This window comes from Amblyraja radiata, chromosome 4 (assembly GCF_010909765.2).
Source record: "Amblyraja radiata isolate CabotCenter1 chromosome 4, sAmbRad1.1.pri, whole genome shotgun sequence".
Lineage (NCBI taxonomy): Eukaryota > Metazoa > Chordata > Chondrichthyes > Rajiformes > Rajidae > Amblyraja > Amblyraja radiata.
Genome location: NC_045959.1, coordinates 93,062,460 through 93,081,598, shown reverse-complemented (window position 1 = coordinate 93,081,598; position 19,139 = coordinate 93,062,460). Strand labels below are relative to the sequence as shown.

At 42.7% G+C, this 19,139-nt stretch overlaps 1 long non-coding RNA gene across 1 annotated transcript; it reads left to right on the top strand.

Annotated features, from left to right (window-relative positions):
* Positions 1-1,752: 1,752 nt before the first annotated feature.
* LOC116971744 lies at positions 1,753-18,161 on the top strand. Its single transcript, XR_004411604.1, has 3 exons — positions 1,753-1,766; positions 7,043-7,046; positions 18,125-18,161. It is a non-coding gene; the product is annotated as an uncharacterized LOC116971744 (long non-coding RNA).
* Positions 18,162-19,139: the final 978 nt, after the last annotated feature.

The window sequence follows — 19,139 nt, the reverse complement described above, 5'->3', positions numbered from 1 at the left end:
GGAGCACATAACATAGGTGATGTTTAGGGTTGAGACCCTCCTTCAGAGGGAGAACCTTCTTTCGTCCTTCAATTAAATATGCCTTCTCTATCAAAATGTATTACCTGCCTAATTTTAAGATTGCAATTGCAGTAAAATGTTTCTGTCTCCTTTCCCTCAAGCATATTTGAAGGACATTAATACTTAAAGAAATAAATAATTCACTTCTGTCAGTTTACTGACCATAATATTGTAATAATAAATTACAAGTCTGCCTTCAAATTCTCTAACATCACATGTGGGATTAATATAGAGGAACACTCTTTTTGATGAGAAAGGCAATGGCTGTGCCGGTGAGTTCCAGGAGGATTATCCCAGAATTTAATGAATGTTTTCATTTTCTAACTTGACTGAACTTTATACTTTCTTCTCTATTTCTTTGGATATCATGCGGAAAAACTTTAAGTTATAATGTTCTGTCATTTTGTCAGGTCTCCAATGCTGGGTTCAACTTGGAGAGTGTGATGTAGTAGGTGGTAAGAAGTTAACAAGGTGCCACTCATTTTTCCCCCCAAAATTGAACTTAGCCTGATCACATTTCAAGAAAGCCTGGGGAATCATTCATGGTTATCTGTCTAACATTTACCCCTCATAATGAGTCTGCACCCATGTCCATAATTGTTGACTGTGGTGCATGCTTGCTCAAATTTAATATTTCTGTAGACACAAATGACTGCCCTGAGCAAAAACCCAGAGGATTTTGGATGCTGGAAGAACTCAGCATGTCAGGCAGCAATCGTGGGGGGAAATAGACAGTTGATAGTTTGTGCCAAGACGTCTTCTGACCTGAAAGAGTGGAGGGGAAAAAACTAAACTGGTATGAAATGGAGGGGTTGGGGTGCAGGGTGCTGGAGGTAAAAGCTGGCAATCACCAGGAAAGTATAGGGTCAGTTATTACCACTAACTCAATACCAGTTTGTAATTTCAGTTGGTGGGATACAATAACAGCACTATATTGGGTAATTTACTAAATCTTTTTTTCTGTAATTGATTGTAATTATATTGACTATTCTTCCTCCCACCCTGCTTCCTGTAAGGACTCCATCCCCTACTCCCTATTCCTCCGTCTACGCCGCATCTGCTCCCAGGATGAGGTGTTCCACACCAGGGCATCGCAAATGTCCTCATTCTTCAGGGAACAGGGGTTCCCCTCCCCTACTATAGAAGAGGCTCGCACCAGGGTCTCCTCCATACACCATAACACTGCTCTCTCTCCCCATACCCCCACTCGCAACAAGGGCAGAGTCCCCCTGGTCCTCACCTTTCACCCCACCAGCCGGCACATACAACAAATAGTCCTCCGTCAGTTTCGCCACCTCCAACGTGACCCCACCACTCACCACATCTTCTCATCTCCCCCCGTCTGCCTTCTGCAAAGACCGCTCCCTCCGTAACTACCTTGTCAATTCTTCCCTTCCCTCCCGCACCACCCCTTCTACGGGCACTTTCCTTTGCAACCGCAAGAGATGCTACACTTGTCGCTTTACCTCCCCCCTCTATGGTGTCATGCATGCAGAGAGTTTGGACATTTCCGCAGGGATTGTCCCAATCGCCGGGCCGATGCTTGAAATCCTAACACAGCAGCCCAGGAATGCATTGCTGGCCCATCCGGGGAGGCCAGTTATGCCTCGGTGACCCGTGGCGGCACTGCTCACCCGTCTGGAGCTGCCAGCTCCGCCTCAGCTGCTTAGGGCTGTGCTGCCCCCTGCCCACTATGTCCTGAACCTGTGGCAGTGGTTGATGGCGAGGCGCAGGGGAAGGGCGAAGGGGGGGAGAGGGAATGGGCGGTGCAGAGGAAGAAAAAGTCCAAAAAGACTAAGCACCTGCAAGCGAATCAATCGCTAGTGGATGGGCCCTTTCCCAGACCTGAGCCCACCCAAGGGGTGCCTGTTGGCCCCAGTGAGGTCCAAGACACACCTGGTGTGACTCAGCAAGGAGCTGAGGAGGTTCAGAAGGGGGTAGGAGAGGGTAGGAGAGGTTGAACGTGGGGACGGAAAAGAGGTAGTGGGTAGTGTGGAGGCGGAGGACTCTTACTTTATGGAGGTCACTGTACCGATGCATGCCAGTGGGACTAAAAGTAGGCGTGGGGCCGAAGAGAGAGAGCAAGGTCATGGGCCTAAGGTAAGGGGGAAGCCTACTTCCAGACCTTCCACCCCTGTTGAGGATGGTGGGCAAGAACTGGTGTCCTCTGGGCCAGAGGTTGGCCCTTTGTTTCAATGCATCCACGATTTCTAGAGCCACTTCCATAAGTACACTTGGATGCAGACCATCAGACCCAGGGGATTTATCTAGCTCTCTCTTAAAAGCATCCAGAGAACCAGCCTCCACCACCCTCTGAGGCAGAGAATTCCTCACTCACAACTCTCTGTGTGAAAAAGTCCTTCCTCATCTCCGTTCTAAATAGCTTACCCCTTATTCTTAAACTGTGGCACCTGGTTCTGGACTCCCTCAACATCGGGAACTTGTGAAGAAAGCAAATGATATGTTAGCATTCATGCAAAAGGATTTGAGTATAGGAGCAGTGAGGTTCTACTGCAGTTGTACAGGGTCTTGGTGAGACCACACCTGGAGTATTGTGTACAGTTTTGGTCTCCTAATCTGAGGAAAAACATTCTTGCCATAGAGGGAGTACAGAGAAGGTTCACCAGACTGATTCCTGGGATGTCAGGACTTTCATATGAAGAATGACTGGATAGACTCGGCTTGTACTCGCTAGAATTTAGAAGATTGAGGGGGGATCTTAGAGAAACTTACAAAAAATCTTAAGGGGTTGGACAGGCTAGATGCAGGAAGATTGTTCCCGATGTAGGGGAAGTCCAGAACAAGGGGTCACAGTTTAAGGATAAGGGGGAAATCTTTTAGGACCGAGATGAGAAAAACATTTTTCACACAGAGAGTGGTGAATCTATGGAATTCTCTGCCACAGAAGGTAGTTGAGGCCAGTTCATTGGCGATATTTAAGAGGGAGATAGATGTGGCCCTTGTGGCTAAAGGGATCAGGGGGTATGGAGAGAAGGCAGGTACACGATACTGAGTTGGATGATCAGCCATGATCATATTGAATGGCGGTGCAGGTTCGAAGGGCCGAATGGCCTACTCCTGCACCTATTTTCTATGTTTCTATGAATGCATCCAGTGAATCGGCCTCCACTGCCTTCTATGGCAGAGAATTCCACAAATTCACTGCTCTCTGTGTGAAAAAGTTTATCCTCATCTCAGTTCTAAATGGCCTACCCCTTATTCTTAAACTGTTCTGGACTCCCCTAACATCGGGAACATGTTTCTTGCATCTAGCATGTCCAAACCCTTAATAATCTTACATGTTTCAATAAGATCACCTCTCATCCTTCTAAATTCCAGAGTATACAAGCCCAGCCGCTCCATTCTATCAACATATAACAGTCCCGCCATCCCGGGAATTAACCTGGTGAACCTACACTGTACTCCCTCAATAGCAAGAATGCCATTCCTCAAATTTGGAGACCAAAACTGCACACAATACTCCAGATGTTGTCTCACTAGGGCCCTGCAGAAGGACCTCTTTGCTCCTGTACTCAACTCGTTTTGTTATGAAGGCCAACATGCCATTTCCTTTCTTCACTATATGCTGTACCTGCATGCTTACTTTCAGTGACCGTTGAACAAGCACCCCCCAGATCCCGTTGTACTTCCCCTTTTCCCAACTTGACTATATTTAGATAATAATCTGCCTTCCTGTTTTTACCACCAAAGTAGATAACCTCACATTTATCCACATTAAGCTGCATCTACTATGCATCTGACCACTTATCCTACCTGTCCAAGTCACCCTGCATCTTCGTAGCATCCTCTTCACAGTTCACACTGCCACCCAGCTTTGTGTCATCGGGCAAATTTTCTAATATTAGTTCTAATCCCTTCATCTAAATCATTAATGCCATTAGTGTATATTGTAAATCTGTTACCCAACTGATGGCTAAACTTACTGTTTCATCTTGGTGTGGGAATAGGTGGTACTATACCCCCTGACTATACCCCGTGCAACCATTCAGATAATAATATTGAGTAGTGTTTTCTTGCTTAGACTTACCTCAGAAGCTGCCAGTACCTGTGGAAACACTTCCCTCAAACGGCAGCATTAATGCATGAAAGGGCCATTGCTGTGCTGATAATACAATGTGTGGAACTACAGAGACGCAATTATAAAATGGCTGATGGAACAAATAATTGGTAGAAAAGAGAGCAAGAAGACTGAAATAAAAATTCATGGAATTTCAGCAGGTTAATTTACATATACACCAAGCCAATTAACCTACAAACCTGTACATCTTTGGAGGGTGGGAGAAAATGGAAGAACTCAGAGAAAACTCACATGAGAACGTACAAAACTCTGCACAAACAGCACCCATAGTTGGGATCGAACCCGGGTCTCTGGTACTGAAAGTGCTGTAAGGCAGCAACTCTACCGCTGCACCACATTGCCGCTCCCTCTACCTCTCTACTTCTTTCCTGTACTCCATCTCGTCATTGTTTGTGATCCGGTTCAGCACAGTAGTGTCATCTGCTATCCTGTAGATGGTATTACAGCCAAATTAAGAAAATATATTGTTTTAATTATTTAAATCCCACTCCTTTACATCTCCTGCAACCTAGTTACAATTCCTGCCCAATACAGGCTTGTAGAGTAACTGAGGCAGCATTAGTTGTAGGATCGTAGCTGCCATGTAGATGTGATCACTTGGTACAAGAACAGGGCTTGAGTGGGGGTGCACGGAGAATGCACAGCACAGACCTAGTCAAGCACAATATGGCCAAAAGGACAAATCATAGCATTATAGATGACATGACACAGAATCAGGATATTAAGCCCACCATGTGTGGGCAAGTCATAAAAAGTTACAAAACCTTCTGGTATTAGGTCCATAGCCCCAAGACTACCGTTTTGTTTCCAGATACACAACCAAATACTATTTAAATATGTGGAGAGGTTCTGCCCTTTCCATCTTTCCAGGTAGTGAATTTCAAACTCTCACTGACTGAAACATTTTTAAATTCCACACGTCCCTCCAATTATTTCATCAATTGCTTTGAATCTTAATTATTGACTAAGCTAAAGAAAACAAATCCTTTTTATTTATCTATTTAATCCAATCTTTCCCATGGCTACAATTTTCCTGACTTGACATTATCTTCTACACCTCTACACCTTCTCCAGTGCAATCACACCTAAGTCACATTTCACCTAAATAAGCTACTAAAGAATCGTCATTCCAGGTGAATTGTCATGGGGTGGCTCTGATTGTCAAACTCAGGAGAATTGTCCAGTTTAAAGGCAATGTTGTTGAAAGTCATTATTTAAATAAAGTATCTCAGTCTGGAGTTTCCGTGAATGAATGAATACTTTATTGTCACAGTAAAATTCTTCGTTTTGCACACCCAAGGTATGCAAATAGTCGCCACATAAATGCGCTGCCAAAGTTACAAAATATCCTACACCAAGCCCTCCTTTGTTCCGCCCCCCTTCTCCCCCCTCCCCAGATAACTCCAGGTCCTCATTTATTCCCCCCCTCCCCCCCACGCTGTGTTGCATTTTACTATTTCCAATATGCCCAACATCATTGCAAAGAAAGTCAAAACGATGTTAACCAATGTGTTGACTTAAGCACTAGATAATTCAAATTGTCACATTTTTATTCACTAGCCAAATAAGCATAGAACATAGAACACAGAGAGTACAGCACTTTGGCCCACAATTGTTGTGCTGAGCATCAGGCCATGATCCATATTCTTCCATTCCCTGCATACCCATGTGTCTATCTAAAAGCCTTTTGAACTACACCACCATATCTGTCTAGAACCCCACCCCTGGCAATGTGTTCTAGGCACTCACACCATCTGTGTAAAAAACTTCATAAGTTATAGGACCAGAATTAGGCCATTCGGCCCATCAATTCTACTCCGCCATTCCATAGACTGATAGGCTGATCTATCTTTTCCTCTCAATCCTCTCAATCCCATTATCCTGCCTTCTCCCCATAACCCCTGACACCTGTACTAATCAAGAATCTACTAATCTCCACCTTAAAAATATCCATTGATTTGGCCTCCACATACCTCCATGTCAATTAATTCCACAGATTCACCACCTTGCCCCACATATCTCCTTTAAACTTTGCCCCTCTTTTCTTAAAGCTATGCCCTCCAGTCTTGCACATTTCCACCCTGGGAAGAATGGTTATGACTGTCTACTCTATCCATAACTCTCATAATTTTATAAATTTCTAAATTTGTCCAACCTCTACACAAAACTAATCGATAAACCATATTGAATTATTTTTGATGCTGAGTTTTAGAGTTCGGTTCATTTTTTGCTCGATTCCAGCATCTACAGTTCCTTTATTCTCCAAGCTTCCTTCCTGGTCCTAAGTAGACATATCTTAAAAGCTTTCAATTTATAAACAAAAAAGTACTGAATACAAGCATAACTTGCAAATAATTCTCTAGTTTTCCAAACTAATTTAGTTATTTTAGGTTGTTTTTGAGGTGATAGGTGCTGGATAAACATGGTTATTTCATTGTGCTAAAACCCTTTTTAAAGCTATGTTAATCCAAATATGTCAATTGTCCATGTTTAAAAAACTATTTAAGAAATAATTCCCAGGTAATTGGAATTTTATTTTGGAAAATCATTAAATGAAAACTCTGCTAAATTGGATCGGTTCATGGAAGATGTATCCTCTGCAATATGTAATGAAAGCATAGTTGAGATACACTGAGTGAGTAGCTAATGCAAAGGATGTGGAAATTTGAATTGTCCTGGGCATAATTCATTACCTGAGTGAAAGCAGAACTAAAATAAATCTAGCTCAATTTTGTTAGTATCGGTAGCCAAATTGCTGATTGCTCCCAAAGAATTAAAAAAATCCTGACCCCAATGTTTGTCATTAAGAGGAAAATCTAGCCTTTATTTCCTTTCATTTGTTCCATTGACCTCAAGTTCACCTCTCCCAGAATGAACTGATAGTAAAGTCCGAGTTGGAGTTCATTGTAAATTAGTCCTACTGTCAAAACAAATCACAGAGGGCTATGCGAAAGATATTTCCATTTCTCATCATTGGTTTATGGATATGCTCCCACCTGCAGAGATTAAAACGCAAATGAAACAGTCCATTAAGCCTTAGATTACACGAAGGTTATGCTCAGTCATCATACTATCTACCTGGAGCCCATTTGTTAACCCTGAATCTTAGAGCAAGGTGGTTAAATTAAAGTCTGCAAACTTTTAACAGTGCAAATAATAAAGGAAAATGCGCACCACGTTCCTCATTCACATCACAGTTAAAGAACAAATTTGAAGAGTGGCATCAAGAGAAAAAAATGCCAAAATGCTTGATTGTAAGAAAAACAAACAAAAAAAATGCTATCAGAACAAACAGGAGATGTAGAAATACCTGGTCAAAAATAGGTTGCAAGCAACATTTTAAATGAGAAAAGACAGATGGGAGTCCTGAGGTTGTGAAATACACTATATTAAAGCAGGTTCTTTCTTTCTCTCAGGGGCTAAGTTGTGTTCTCCATTCTCACACCTTTTTTTATACAAAGGGTCTATGTAACCTGACCTTGCCAATATAAATGAAGAGGTTATACCGTGAAATATGAATCTGTCATCCTATACGCTGTTTCTATTTCAGATTTAGAGCATAGGTGTGATTTTTTTTTTTCCTTTTATAACTTCAAACTGTGAGGAACTGTGCAGCTCATCAATCTATTCCTCTGACAGGAAGCATTCTTTTAGAATTGTCAGCTTTGGGAGACTGAGATTTGTCAGCAGCAAAAGTGACACAAAGTACAAATACATTTAAAGTGCCAAAATTGTTTTCTCCAGGATGGCATAAAATAAAGCAAGTTACGTGTATTTTTAATGAGCGGAGACATTCACTTGGAATTTGTCCTTGGTAGCCTTATTGCACTCCACTTCAGTTTAGTTTAGTTTAGAGAGACAGCACGGAAACAGGTCCTTCGGCCCACTGAGTCTGCGCCAACCAGCACTTCCCGTAGACCAACACTATCCAACACACTAGGGACAATTTAGAATTTTTACCAAAGCCTATTAACCTACAAACCTGTTCGTCTTTGGAGTGTGGGAGGAAACCGGAGCACAAGGAGAAAACCCACGTGGACACAGGGAGAATGTACAAACTCCGTACAGACACACCCATAGTCAGGATTGAATGCGGGTCTCTGGTGCTGTAAGGCAACAACTCTATTGCTGTGTTCTGCAACTTCTGCAACTGTTTCAGGCTTGGAGTACAATTTGCTGCAATCACCATATTATGAATTAAGCATTACCAGTTGAGGACTGAGTAACCTGGCTTGCTCTTACTGGGATTCTGTGTTGGCAACATTCCCTCCTTTAATCCAACCACGTTATTACTTTTCATGACACATTTGTTATTTTACTAAGGAGGCCAACCTTCTCCTCACCTACGGAGCCCTTATTGTCTGATTAGAAGGTATTAACTACAAGGAAAGGTTGGACAAACCTGGATTGTTTTCTTTGGAACACCTGAGGTTATTTCAGGGGGAGTCCTGAAAGACGTATATAACGTTATGAGAGGCATTGATAAGGTAAGTCAGAAACTTTTTCCCCCAGAGTGGAAATGCCAGACTAGAGGGCATAGTTTTAGGATGAATGGGGAACGTTAAAAGGAGATGTGTGGGAGATGTTTTTTGCAGAGATTGGTGGATGCCTGGAACATGGTGGTAGTGAAGGCATTTATGATAGTGATGTTTAGGAGGCTTTTAGACAAGTACATTGATATGTGGGGAATGGAGGGATATGGATTATATGCAGGCAGATGAGATTAGTTTATCCTGCCATAATGTTCGGCACAGACATTGTTCCTGTACTGTACTAGATAGAAAATGCTGGAGTAACTCAGCGTGTCAGGCAGCATCTCTAGAGAAAAGGAAAAGATGACATTTCGGGTTGAGACCCTTCTTCAGACTGTACCATAGTGTTCTATGTTCAATGATCTATGTATCTATTGTGACAATTCTGTCTTTAATCCTTTTATCCAAAACTGAAAAAAGATATGATTAACTTTAATTCTTATTGCTTCGAAATATTGATGTTAAGGCTATACAGTACTCTTTGTTTAAAATAACATATAAACAACTTAGGAGAATCGTTTAATTAAGCCTGTTAATATTTCCTCACCTTGAAAAAATAAAGAGGCTATGGAGTGAAACCTTTGGGCTTGTTTTATGAAATAATGATGACATTCTCAATTTTATTGTTATTAGGGAATAAATTAGAAAACAGCTTCTAATGCCCTCCCACACACAGTTTAATGCAGAAATCTGGAAGCTGCTGTTGTATAGGGCTCTGGTGAGACCACATCTGGAGTATTGTGTCCAGTTTTGGTCTCCGAATTTGAGGAAGGACATCCTTGTGATTGAGGCAGTGCAGCGTAGGTTCACGAGAATGATCCCTGGGATGGCGGGACTGTCATATGAGGAAAGATTGAATAGACTAGGCTTGTATTCACAGGAGTTTAGAAGGATAAGGGGGGATCTCATAGAAACATATAAAATTATAAAAGGACTGGACAAGCTAGATGCAGGAAAAATGTTCCCAATGTTGGGCGAGTCCAGAACCAGGGGCCACAGTCTTAGAATAAAGGGGAAGCAATTTAAGACTGAGGTGAGAAAAAACGTTTTTACCCAGAGAGTTGTGAATTTGTGGAATTCCCTGCCACAGAGGGCAGTGGAGGTCAAGTCACTGGATGGATTTAAGAGGGAGTTAGATAGAGCTCTAGGGGCTAGTGGAGTCAAGGGATATGGGGAGAAGGCATGCACGTGTTATTACATAGAAAATAGGTGCAGGAGGAGGCCATTCGGCCCTTCTAGCCAGCATTCATTGTGATCATGGCTGATTGATTATTTATTGGGGATGATCAGCCATGATCACAATGAATGGTGGTGTTGGTTCGAAGGGCTGAATGGCTTCCTTCTATGTTTTTATTTAACCACAGCCCTTTGTGAGATATTTAATACTGAAATCATAACAGTGGCTTGAAGTTGGGATACTCATGTACCAGATGCCCTCTGAAGAAGCTGAAACAATTGCAGTTGCTTCATGGAGGAAGATAATTTTTGATGGTGAGATTCATAATAATATGGTTGAACAATTACCCTAGCCTGAAAAGTTAATGCTTCAACGCGGAATCATGTTATTGCTGAAGATGAATAGACAGCTTTATTTTAAATAAAATACATATTTCCCTCTTGTATTTCCTTCTGTATTTCCCAATCTTTATTTCACTTTCTGATTTATAAATCTTGATTTAGAGTCTGATGGCTAGAAATTGGGTAAATTAATGCCTATTTCCCTTGCCTAATTTGCACGTTAAAGCCCTTTGGCCTGATCAGGCACACTGGAGATTATTTCAGAGTGATTTAACACCCATCAAGAAATTGGCCTGGGCAATTCTGAGTACATGTCACTTTAACAGGTCTGATCATTCCTGGCATCAGTTACACAACTAATCACATCAAGCTTTGCATAGTTTCTCCCTAACTAAAATAAATTTAAATGTTTATGTGTAGCATACACTTTCTTTAAAAACTCAAGGAAAACAAAAATTCATGCCAGATTTTTATGCAGCTGTTCTGTTGCATCTCTGAGGAATGTCCTTTACGGATCAATGATCAGTGATTTTATCTTGCTTCCAATAGGAACTGGACATACCCAATCTTACTGCACAATACAGGGTACAAACTGCCACGAAGGTGTGTAGGGTATTCTAAAATGGATTAAAAAAATGTTTTATCATCAGCCTACACAATACCCCATAATAAAAAAAGCAAAAACAGGTGTTTAGAAATGCTTGCAAGGTAATTATAAAGAAATAACTGAAATATCACATTTACATAAGTATTCAGACCCTTTTCTCAGTACTTTGTTGAGGCACTTTTGGCAGCGATTACAGCCTCAAGTCTTCTTGGGTATGATGCGACAAGCTTGGCATACCTGTATTTGGGTAATTTCTCTCATTCTTCTCTGCAGATCCTCTCAAGCTGTCAGGTTGGATGGGGAGCGTCGATGCACAGTTATTTTCAAGTCCCTCCAGAGATGTTCAATCGGGTTCAAGTCTGGGCTCTGGCTGAGCCACTCAAGGACATTCACAGACTTGTCATGAAGCCACTCCTGCATTGTCTTGGCTGTGTGCTTAGGGTCTTTGTCCTGTTGGAAGGTGAACCTCTGCCCCTGTCTGAGGTCCAGAACGCTCTGAAGCATGTTTTCATCAACGCTCTCTCTGTACTTTGCTCTGTTCATCTTTCCCTCAATCCTGACTAATCTCCCAGTTCCTGCCGCTGAAGAACATCCCCACAGCATGATGCTGCCACCACAATGCTTCATCGTGATGAGCGGTGCCTGGTTTCCTCCAGACGTGATGCTTGGCATTCAGGCCAAAGAGTTCAATCTTGGTTTCATCATACAAGAGAATCTTGTTTCTCATGGTCTGAGAGTCCTTTAGGTGCCTTTTGGCAAACTCCAAGTGGGCTATCATGTGCCTTTTACTGAGGAGTGGCTTCCATCTAGCCACTCTACCATAAAGGCCTGATTGGTGGAGTGCTGCAGATATAGTTGTCCTTCTGGAAGGTTCTCCCATCTCCACAGAGGAACTCTGGAGCTCTGTCAGAGTGACCATCGAGTTCTTGGTCACCTCCCTGACCAAGGCCCTTCTCCCCTAATTGCTCATTTGGCCGGGCGGCCAGCTCTATGAAGAGTCCTGGTAGTTCCAAAATTATTCTATTTAAGAATGACGGGGGCCACTGTGCTCTTCGGGACCTGCAATGCTTTAGAAATTGTTTTATACCCTTCCCCAGATCTGTGTCTCGACACAATCCTGTCTTGGAGGTCTATGGACAATTCTTCATCTTCATGGCTTGGTTTTTGCTCTGACATGCAGTGTCAACTGTGGGACCTTATATAGACAGGTGCGTGCCTTTCCAAATCATGTCCAATCAATTTAATTTATCAAATCATGTCCAATCAAGTTGTATAAACATCTCAGGGATAATTAATGGAAACAGGATGAACCTAAGCTCAATTTTGAGTGTCATAGCAAAAGGTCTGATATATATAAATGTGATATTTCAGTTATTTCTTTTTAATTACTTTGCAAACATTTCTAAACACCTGTTTTCGCTTCTTCATTCTGATGTATTGTGTGTAGATTGATGATAAAAAAAAGAATTTAATCCATTTTAAAATAAGGCTGTAACATAACAAAATGTGGAAAAAAGTGAAGGGGTCTGAATACTTTCTGAATGCACTGTATTTGGACTGGTCTCAATATAAAATTCTTCCCCTTTAGGTAATTGACACTTTCTTTCTCGCTGTGTCAGAACTGGATATTCTGCTAATCATCACTTAGCTCAGATTTTCCTTGTCTATTCTTGGCCAGTGGTAACTGAAAAACAGCTGGTTGCAGATAATGATTCAATGATACTTTATTGTCACATGTACCTAGGTTTAGTGAAATTCTTTGTTTTTGCATACCATCCGGTAAAATCATATGGCAGATTTCACCTGGGCGGTACACAAAAACTTGCCTCGTTTCTGGCACTGACAACATTTTAACACTTCTCACAGTGAACCAGCCCTGCCACTGCTTCTGTCCACTGGCGCCCACCACCTCCCTCTTCGATCTTAGCGGTGTGACCCGCCAGGTTGCTATCGGTGGAGATAGACACAAAATGCTGGAGTACTTCAGTGGGACAGGTAGCATCTCTGGATAGAAGGAATGGGTGGTGTTTCGGGTTTACACCCTTCTTCTGACTGAGAGACAGGGGAGTGGGAGACACAGCGATAAGGAAGTGTAAGGTGTGAAAACGAGACATCAACAGGGATGTGGAGAAAGGAAAATGTAGAATAGATAATTGGTAGGAAAAAGTGACAACAAAGCATGCAGAGATAAAATTTAATCAGGGGGACAGTCAGACTGGTCAGAGAACTAGGAAGGAGGAGGGGAGATGGAGAGAGAGGAAAAGCAAGGGTTACTTGAAGTTAGAGAAGTCAATATTCATACTGAAGGTAGACACAAAATGCTTGAGTAACTCAACGGGACAGGCAGCATCTCTGGAGAGATGGAAAGGGTGATGTTTCGGGTCGAGATGATACTTCATAGGCTGGGGTGTAAGCTGCCCGAGCAAAAAATGAGGTGCTGTTCCTCCAATTTGTGCTGGGCCTCACTCTGACAGTGGAGGAGGCCCAGGTCCGCATGGGAATGGGAGGGGGAGTTAAAGTGTTTAGCAACCAGGAGATCACATAAGTTTAGGCGGACTGAGTGGAGGTGTTCAGCTAAACGATCGCCGAGCATGCACTTGGTCTTGCCAATATATGACCTCACCTGGCAGTCTTTGTTTTCAGCGAAGCAGCCTGTCGTGTCCCTCTTTCCTCTCCGTGACCTGCCCGCCGGGTTTCCTGCGGCTCGCCGGGTCGTACGGCTCCGCAGTGCATCCCCGGAGCTTTCTGACACTACCACTGCTGCCAACTAAATATATAATAAGTGAATATCACTGGCCATCAAGATTCTGCAAAAACCTGAGAGTGATCCACCAAAACAGACTTGCTATGAACAACATTACACAGACAATGATGCATTACATGCCTCTAACTGCATGTAAGTCAGTCTCAGTCTACCCCACAACAGAAGGAGAAGGAGTTGTAAAGGTTGATAGCCACAGGGACAAAGGATCTCTTGTGGCATTCGGCCCTGCACCTTGATGGCAACAGTCTGTTGCTGAAGGTACTCCTCAGGTTGACCAGTGTGTCACGGAGGGGGTGAGCTGAATTGTCCAAGATGCTCTGCAGTTTGAGGAGCATCCTCCCCTCCATGACCTCCTCCCATGAATCCAACACCGCCCCCAGGATGAAGCCAGCCTTCCTGATGAGTTTGTTAATCCTATTGGTGTCCGCAGACTTTGCCCTGCTGCCCCAGCACACGGCAGCGAAGAAGATGGCACTGGCTACCACCGATTGGTAGAACATCTGCAGCATCCTACTGCAGATGTTGAAGGAGCGGACCCTTCTCAAAAAGTACAGCCGGCTCTGTCCCTTCCTGTACACGGCCTCAGTGTTCCTGGACCAGTCCAGTTTACTGTCCAGGTACATTCCAAGGTATTTGTACTCCCTGGTAAACTTCACATCCACACTATTGATGGAGACAGGGGCCAAGGGTGTTCCTCTCCACTCACGCCTATTCCTTGAAATTCCATTTCAAGCAGAGTGTAGGCCACTAAATTCAATTTCACAGCATTTCAAGCAGAGTGCAGGCCACCAAATTCAATTTCATCGCATTTCAAGCAGTGCAGGCCACCAAATTCAATTTCATTGCACTTCAAGCAGAGTGCAGGCCACCGAATTGCCAAGCAACTCATTGCATTGTCATTAAGGGCTAACAAATCATTTATTGCAAATACATTGCAGACTCACAGTTCAGTTGATTCACAGCTTAGAATCACAATTGTGGACTCAGTTGTGTGACAGTCATAAGGTCATAAAGTCATAAGTGACAGTAGTAGAATTAGGCCATTCGGCCCATCAAGTACGCCTTTTAATCATGGCTGATCTATCTCTCCCTCCTAACACCATTCTCCTGCCTTCTCCCCATAACCTCTGACTCCTGTACTAATCAAGAATCTATCTATCTCTGCCTTAAAAATATTCACTGACGGACTTCACAGCCTTCTAAGGCAAAGAATCCCACAATTTCTCCACCCTCTGACTAAATATTTTATTCCTAATCTCATAAAAGAAAGTCCTTTAATTATGAGGCTATGATCTCAAGTCCTAGACTCTCCCTATAATGGAAACAAACTCTCCACGTCTACTCTATCCAAGCCTTTCACTATTCTGTATGTTAGTAATGAGGTTCCCCATCATTCTTCTAAACTCAGTGTGGCCAGGGTGCGCTGTGGCCAAACCTGACACAACTGCTTTTTATACACGTGAATGCAATCAGGTGTATATGATAACCCCAGAATCAATCAGAGAGAACACTGACCATCACTTGTAGCATTGAATGCTTTAAGAAGAGAGACAGTATTCATCTTGTTTTCTACTTAACAGTCAAGTTGGATTTCAATAGCCTGGATAAGATTTTATCAATGATATAATTTCAAATAACCAGTATTTTGAGGGCACACATTCCTGTCAGAATGATGGATGATATTACTGGGGAAAAAAATTCTCCACACTGTGCAGCATTAAGCTCTGCAGGAATCAACGGTTGGTTGCTTGTCACATACAACACACAGCCCGCCTAAAACAGCTTTAACAAAGCACCTCTAAAGACTAATCAAAAGCAAAACAAAAACAACAGCTGGAATAAAAACCGGATTTGTTGGAAATACCCAACAGAATTTACAAGGCATGATTTGTAAGTTTGCATATGACACAAACGTAGGTGGTATGGTAAATAGTGATGGCTATCAAAAAATACATCGGTCTCTTGATCAGCTGGACAAGTGGGCTGAGGAATGGCAAATGGAGTTTAATGCAGATAAGTGCAAGGGGATCAAATTTTGGGAAGTCAAGATTAGCAGGATCATCATAGTGACTGTTAGGGCTCTGGGGAATGTTTTAGAGCAGGGGGATCTAGCGGTACATGCACATAGTGGAAGTCCCTGAAAGTGGTATCACAGCTAGACAGACAGGGTGGTCAAGAAGGATTTTGGAACATTAAATGCACCAGTCAGGGTAGAAGTAGAATAGTATAGAACATTGTCTGAATGAAGGTTTCTGACGCGAAAGTCGCCTATCTTTTTTTTCCAGAGATGCTGTCTGACCCACTGAGTTAGTCCAGCACTTTGTGTCTAACTACCAAGTATAGAGTTTACAGTTGTACAAGACATTGTTGAGGCCGTATTTGAAAAGTTGTGTTCAGTTTTGGTCACCCTGCTATAGGAAGGATGTAATCAAGGTGTAAACGGTGCAGATAGGTTTTAAAGGACGTTGTCAGAATGAAAGGGCCTGAGCTATAGGGAGAGGTTGGGCAGGTTAGGACTTTATTCTTTGAAGTGTACCCAGACATGAGGACTTGAAATAATGGCCTTATTTGAAGGATGTCAAGATCTTGGTGAGACTAAGCGGAGGCTGGGCGATCGTTTCGCCGAACACCTCCGCTCGGTCCGCAAGAACCTACCTGACCTCCCGCTGGCTCAGCACTTGAACTCCCCCTCCCATTCTCCGCCCGACCTCTCTGTCCTGGGTCTCCTCCATGGCCAGAGTGAGCAACACCGGAAATTGGAGGACCAGCCCCTCAACTTGGGGAGTCTGCATCCTGCGGGCATGAACATTGAATTCTCCCAATTTTGTAAGCTCCTCCCCTTCCTCAGCCCTCGGGCTGTCTCCTCCCATCCCTCAGCCCTTGGGCTCCTCCTCCTCCTTTTTCCTTTCTTCTCCCCGCCACCCCCCATCAGTCTGAAGAAGGGTTTCGGCCCGAAACGTTGCCTATTTCCTTCGCTCCATAGATGCTGCTGCACCCGCTGAGTTTCTCCAGCATTTTTGTGTACCTTCGATTTTCCAGCATCTGCAGATCCTTCTTAAACAAAATGCCTAAGATACTCAGTGTAATCTTCACTTGCATGGCAAGTAGAGCAGTACATCTTGAAGTTGCTTCTACACTTGACAGACTCCTGTATTCATGCATTACGGAGATTTATCTGTCGATGAGGTAAAGTTTCATCGTTAAGATCAGATAATGGTTCGAATTTTGCTGGAGCGTAAAGAAAATTAAAAGAAGCACTTAAAGGCTTAAATCAGGATAACATACAGAATGCTATGCTTCAACAAGGGATAAGATGGAACTTTAATCCTCCAATGGGTTCTCATCACGGTGGTGTATGGGAATGGTTGATCCTCATGGGGTTCGTAATGTGCTATGCTCTGTTCTTAAACAACAAGTTCTGGACGATGAAAGATTACAAACTTTATTCTGTGAAGTTGAAGCAATTTTATATGATCGACCTTTTACTAAAAGTTCTGATGATCCGAATGACCTGGAAGCACTTACCAAATCATATTCTTCTATTGAAGACCAATTCAATACTACCACCTGGACTCTTTGTGAAAGAAGATTTGTATATAAGACGCAGATGGGGACAAGTACAATATATGGCAGATCTTTTTTGATCGAGTTGGACACAAGAATATTTGCCTCTGATCCAAGAGCGACAATGGTCGTGGGTTGGAAGAAATTTTGTTTCAGGTGATATTGGTGGTTGATTCTACTACATCATGAGGTTCTCGGTTGATGGGAAGGATACAGGAGATCATGCCTGATGTTAAGGGTTTTGTGCGCACAGTACGACTTCAGACTAAGAACAATGTTTTAATAAGACCAATAACCAAGTTATGCTTGCTTCTAGAAGGTGAAGGTGAAGATGAAAGAAATGCTAAAGAAGTCTGAAAGCTGATATATAATGCATGTTATTTTTTGTGTTTTGATATATGTTGAGCTTTTATAGCTCCTTTTTTTAATGTCTATTAGTAATTGCCTCGTTATATACACAGAACAATTAGGGGCATGGTATGTAGCAGCCATTTAGCTTAACTCAGTATGTTATAACAATAACCAGTTACCTTTAAATTTTAGGTACACAAAAAAGCTGGAGAAACTCAGCGGGTGCAGCAGCATCTATGGAGCGAAGGAAAAAGGCAACGTTTCGGGCCGAAACCCTTCTTCAGACACCGTTAAATTTTATCTGCCTGTGGGTGGGATTAATACATAGTCTGACGCGTGTTTGCAGCTGAGGTTCTCGCGCAGGCTCCCTAGTAGTTAGTTTAGTTTGAAGAAGCATGGGAGAGAGGTCACAGCTTTCGACCATGCACGAGCATGACCACAAATAAGATTAAAATATATTATACAAGAAGAAATTTGGATGAATATCTTACTGTTTTACAACTACAATAAAGAAACTATTAATCAAGAGACTGTGTTTGGAAGATTTATCTTTCGACGGTATTGAATGTCTCATGGAGAGCTCGTGAGTGCATTTCTATTATCTCCTGATCCTCTGTCTTCAATCATAGTGACTAAAGGAAAGAATCCTTGAAACAATATGAAAATCTGTCATTTTACTCACCCTATACCCATGACTGCGTAGCCGGACATAATACGAACTCCATCATCACGTTCGCCGACGACATCACTCTGGTTGGACGAATCACAGATGGGGACGAGTCAGGATATAGGAGTAAGATCGACCGACTGACCAAATGACCTGGCTCTCAACATCAGTAAGATCAAGGAACTGATTGTGGACTTTGGTAGGGGATGGATGAGGACCCACAATCCTGTTCATATCAATGGGACGATGGTGAAGAGGGTCAATAACTTCAAATTCCTGGGCGTGCATATTTATGAAGATCTTTCCTGGACCCATCCGTGGCAATTATAAAGATGGCACATCAGCGACTCTACTTCCTGAGAAGATTACGGAGATTCGCCATGTCGAAGAGGATTCTCCTAACCTTCTACAGGTGTACTGTAGAGAGCATTCTGACTGGTTGCATCGTGGTCTGCTTCAGCAACTTGAACGTCCAGGAGCGAAAAAGACTACAAAAAGTTGTGACCACTCCATCACCAGGTTTGACCTCCCCACAGTCGAAGGGATTTATCGTAGTCGCTGCCTCAAAAAGGCAACCAAAGTCATCAAGGACCCACACCATCCTGACCACACACTCATCTCATCATTGTCATCAGGAAGAAGGTGCAGGAGCCTGAAAACTGTACGTCCAGGAACAGCTTCTTCCCTACAGCCATCAGGCTATTAAACACAATAATGAATAAGCTCTGAGCTCTGAACTGCAAAAGATTATATTGTTATTGCACTATATTTGTTATTTATTGAACGATTTCTTTTTTTTTCTCTTCCCCCGTTATGTACTATGTTTACATATTCACATATTCTGTTGTGCTGCAGCAAGTACGAATTTCATTGTCCCATCCGGGACATAAGACAATAAAACACTCTTGACTCCTGAAAGAAAGCAAACACAATGCTGAAATTTATTTCAAGAGGGCTCAAATACAAAAACAGCAATG